The sequence below is a fragment of the Myotis davidii genome, unplaced genomic scaffold (assembly GCF_000327345.1).
Source record: "Myotis davidii unplaced genomic scaffold, ASM32734v1 scaffold405, whole genome shotgun sequence".
NCBI classification, from domain to species: Eukaryota; Metazoa; Chordata; class Mammalia; order Chiroptera; family Vespertilionidae; genus Myotis; species Myotis davidii.
In genome coordinates this window covers 785027-790256 of record NW_006296048.1, presented here as the reverse complement: position 1 = coordinate 790256, position 5230 = coordinate 785027, and the positions used below count along the sequence as shown (strand labels likewise).

At 42.2% G+C, this 5230-nt stretch overlaps 1 pseudogene; it reads right to left on the bottom strand.

Moving 5' to 3' along the window:
- Positions 1–2966: 2966 nt before the first annotated feature.
- Positions 2967–3546, bottom strand: LOC102758289 (annotated as a pseudogene).
- Between the last annotated feature and the right edge of the window lie 1684 nt (positions 3547–5230).

Sequence of the window (5230 nt, the reverse complement as noted above, 5' to 3'; positions counted from 1 at the left end):
ACAGAGAAGCCCTTTATTGGAGATGCCCTCAGTTCCCAGCTCCCAAATCTGAGGTCCCATCTGCTTCCCTACTCCACTACTCCCTCTCCTTCTCCTTGCAGTGCTCTAGATCCCTTCTCATTTCAGAATCTTCAACTCATTCTTTTTTTTAAAAAAATCATTATCTGAGGATACGTTTAATGATTTAAGAAAGAGAAGAAGGGATAGGGAGAGAGGGATAAACATCAATGGGAGAGAGAAACACTGATTGGTTGCCTCCTACATGCCCCCTGACTGGGGATAGAACCTGAAACCTAGGTATGTGCCCTGACTGTGAATCGAACCAGCAACCAATTGAGCCACCTAACCAGTGCCAACTCACTGTCTTGATGGGAGTCCCCTTCTCTCTCAGGGTTCCTCATTAGCTTATTATTAGTCTCCCTACTAACATGTAAACTCCCCATCTGTATGGACCATTTCACATGGCCAGGGCCTCAGAGGGCCTAGTCTCACAGAAGAGGCTCAGTGACTATAGTTGTCTTATTAAAACTTGGTCCCACCTTAGCCTTGACTGGCAAAGTGACATTTAGCAATGATCTTACTTTTTCTTGGGTTCCAATCTCTTTCTCTGTGAATGAACTCTACTCCAGAATTTGACAATTCTCTGACCTGTGGTACTGACCTCTGTGACATGCCACCCAGCATGCTAGGTGTGGATGAAGAGGGAAATATTCTCCTTCACTTCCTTCCTCCACCATCTTTCTCAGAGGAGCTTTGGAAAAGATCTGAAGCAGATAGGCAAAGTGGAGTAAGCAGTTTAACTGAGTGCCAAGGTCTGTGATGGGCTCCCCATATTTTTTTCTCTTGTATTTAAAAATAATTTAATTATCAAAACAACCCTTTCAAGTGGTTGCCATTATCTCTTTTTTACAGGTGAGTTAACTGAGGTTTCAAAAAGGTGAACAATTTGCAGAGTCATCAGATTGTATGGCGGATTGACTGCAGGGTTCCTGTCCTTCTGCTCGCTCTATTGCCTCCCCAGGTCTAATCAGAGGGTGTAGGATATGTGGAAAGAGTATGAGTTGTGCTATTAGCCTCTGTCTTAAGTTTGAAATGGACTTCTACTTTCTTTAGGTTGTGATGTCTTGAGCAGTTTACTTAACATCTCTGAGCTTCAGGTTCCTCACCAGTAAAGTGGGCAAATGGGACAAGATCTCTGTGGCCTGATGGGTATTCACTTGGCCTTGGGGAGGTGCAGGTGAGCACTGTGCTCTGGGTGGGTTTCACCAGGCCAGGAGTTCAGGTGTGTTTCAACCTCTGCTCTGTCCTGTCTCTAAGTCTGAGAGGAGCCAAAATAATGGATACCTCAAGGGCAGCAGGTTTCTGAGGGAAGGCTCACCTCACTTGCACTGAAAACTCCACGGAAGGATCAGAGAGTCCACAGGTCTGTACTGCCACCTAAGTGCCAACCCCTAAGTGTCACCACATGACATGTGTGATGTGTTAGTTGCAGGACATTGCTACAGTACTTTGGACACTACAGAGTCCCCCTCTTCTAACCCTCGGGCCCATTTGTACCATCTTCTTAAGTTCTACCTTAGAAAATACCTGTCTGTTGAGTCTTGTTTATTCTGTAGAGGCTGAAGTTTTCACAAAAAGGTCTTCATTCTTATTCCTTCAAGCTGTGAACTCTTCTGCAGACTGCTGCTATGGCCTCCTCCCTTCTAATCTCTTTATACTGTTCTCTCAGCCTCTTCAGATCAAAATCCCACTCATCTTTCAAAGTTTAACGCTTGGCCACCTTCCCTAATCTCTTCAACTCAAGTTAAATCCTTTGATGCCCTTTCCCACCTTTATTATGGCATTTGTGTCACAGTTCTGTGGGTTTCTGTTTCTATACATGGATGGTGATCTCCTTAAGGGCATTTGTCTCTGTCACCTCCAATACTGGGCCCGCAATAAATGCTTGAGTGAGTGAATAAGAGAATGACTAAAGAATTTGATGGTCTTCATTCCTTTCCTCTGCTACTGATTAACTTGAAAAGAAATTTAAGCATTTTTTACTGCTCTTTGCTCCTTTCTCTCAATTTTTCTTTCCTTTTCGTCCTTCTCATGGCCCAAAACAGCACAATCAGAGTCAGGAGTGGCCAAGTAACATGCATGGGGGATTCCAAAATTCTCCAGCTGGTCTTTTTCCTTAGACCTCCAGAGGTGGATTACTAGAACCATTTATACTGCTTATCTGGAATGCATTTACTCTTAAGAATTGACTCCCAAACCTTCTTCCACTATATTTTAGAAAAGATGTTGTAGAGTTGCTCTTTTTTCCTATATGGGTCTCTGTTTCTCCAATCAGAAGGTATAATCTAGGGAGAACTAAAGTGTACCCAGTCTGTGAGCACCTGCATATAAGTTGATGCTCAGAACAGTGGGTCTCTGCTCAGGCCAAGAATGTCCTCAGGATATTTCCTCATTGCAGTTCTCTTCTCTTCCACCTCAATTCCAAAAAGGAAATGCTCAGCTTTCTAGGTATTTTGAGGCTGAGTTATGGGAGCGCCCCAGCAGCGTCAGGCTGGCTTGTGATCGCTGCAGAATCCCAATGAATTGTGAGTTGGCAGTCAGGGCACAGGGAGAGTAAGAGAAGGGAGCATGCTTCTAATTCTGGGGAGAGGGAATAAGGGTATCTAATGACTGTAGATACCATCTGGATTTTCTCTTTTTTTAATATACATAATTTTATTACAAATTTTTTTAAAAAAAAACAAAATGCAACAGTCTAGAAAACCCAAAATTTACTATTGATACTAATTCCTATGAGTTTGCTGTGCTACCATACACAAGAAATTAAAGAAACCATTAAATATTTAGAAACATTTAACATCAGACCTTAAAATCTAACTGTATGTAGTAGCCCCTCAAAAAGCTACAACCTAACTTATATCTACTTCTAACATACTTTAGAAAATATCTACCTAATTTCAACCCACGGTATGCAGCAATATCCTTTTCATATTTCTCCTTTAGCTTAGCTGCTTTTTGTTCATATGCTTGCTTATCTTTGGCTGATTGTTCAGACCACATTTCACCCAATTTTTTTTGCAGTATCCCCAATGGATAGACCAGGGTGTTCACTTTTGATCTTCTGGCGATGTTCAGAGCAAAACAGGAAGAAGGCAAATGGAAGCTTTTTAGGAGCATTGGGATCTTTTTTCTTCCCTTCCTTGTCACCTTTGGGGGGAACATAATTTTTCATCTCCCGGTCATAGCGAGCTTTGTCACTATTTGCCATATCTTCGAACTTTGACTTTTCTTTTGCAGACCTGGTCTTCCATCTCTCCAAACATTTCTTGGAGAATTCGGAAAAATTGACGGAAGAGTCGGAGTGTTTTTTCTTGTGCTCCTCCCGGCAGGTCTGCATGAAGAAGGCATACGAGGACATCTTGCTCTGTGCTTGTTGGGGTCTCCTTTGCCCATGATGACAGACTGTGTCCACCTGGTGGTAGGTTTTCCTTAGAGTCCCGCCAAGTGAGCAGCCTGGTCCGACCCGAGACGCTGCCTCACTGGGCTCCGGCGTGAACTGGTTTAACGCTACGCCAATCCTCAGCCTCCCATCTGGATTTTCTAACTCGTGGGGTTGAGAGTCTGACTCCAAGAACCTCCAAAAGACTTCATCCCCTGGTCCTGCTCTATTCAGGGTCTAATAGTGTTTGTAAGTCTGCTTCTTGACAGAGGCTTCCACATCCTGAGGACCTATAGCACTCAGAAGGGAGCCTAAAAGCAGGGCATCAACCTCTATCCTGGGCTGGAGCTCGGGCCTTACATTAACTATGCCCTTGCTGATCCTTTCTGCCTTTAGGGTCTTCCCACAGGTTTAATTCTATCTATCCCATGGAAACCCCTATGCCTGCCGAATTCTCCTTACTTTATAAAACTTCTTGGCTCTGAACTTCCCCAGAGGGCATTTATTTCAAATCAACAAAAATTCCTTGAGATTTTGGTCTCTGCCTTCAAGGAGTCTTTAACTTTGTAGTTGTTATTGAACAGAGTCCAATTACTCAGTTGCCAGTCAAAAGACAACTCCTAGACAATGATTTTAGAAGGAGCAAACTTTATTGGAAGCACACTGAGAGAGGGGGAGAGAGAGAGAGAGAGAGAGAGAGAGAGAGTTTCCAGTGTTGTATCTCTGAACAAAGGATTGGATTTGTCTTTATTCAGGGATATCATGCATAAACAAGGGGAGCTTTGTCATCGAATGTATAGGTAGGGGCATTTCTGTGCCTTTGCAGTTAGAAAACATATCTATTCATACATCACATGTTCAAAAATGGTGGAAAACCTCTGCCCTTGGGAGATTTTGGTATTATAATGAAGGTACAGTGAGAAAAGCTCATGGGGAGGTTAGTAGAGGGTTCTTTGGTCAGCTCTGGTGGTTCAAGTCGGATCAGCCCCTGGTCCTACAAATTTCATCCTAGGCTTGCTCCTGAAAAGACAGCTTTGGCAGCCATCAATATCAGGGATGGTGTAGGTATGAAAAGAAGTTTAACTAGCCCTTCTAAGTTTTAGCAAATTATAGGTTGTGGTTACACAAACCTCACAACATCTAGGGTGATCTAAATGGGTTTACAGGTTAATCTAAGCAAAGTTATAAATTCTAAATAAAAGTTAGTCTGTTGTGGTGTTATTTTTTTTTTTAACAAAAAAACAAAAAAGAAAACAAGAGAAAAGAAAAAAGAAAGAAAGGAAACCTCATATAAGCTGCCCAAGGCCTAATGGTAAGGCTGAGATTTGCCCCCAGGGCAAGTGTGAGTTCAGAACCTGTAATCTCTACCTATGTGCTGTGAGAGTTCTTTTTTGGTTAACTAATTTCTGGAATAATGTTAAATTCTGAGCCAGATTGATGTTTAATCCTAGGTTTCTGAAATAAAAGGTATGAAGTTATTTTGGAAACTTTCAAAAAGTTATTTTGGAACTGTTGTGAATCATCTCTTAATGGATTTAGAGTGCCTAATCTTGAAAAAATCATGGATAATGTGCGTATTGCTTATTTACGGGAAAATATGAATATACATGAATATCCTATTTAATAAAAGAGAAACATGGTAATTAGTGTATGACCACTACCCTTCCCATTGGCTAATCAGGGAAATATGCAAATTAATTGCCAGCCAAGATGGCAGCCGGCAGCCAGGCAGCTTGAAACTAACATGAGGCTTGCTTGCTTCAGTGACGGAGGACTCCAACATACCCTGCC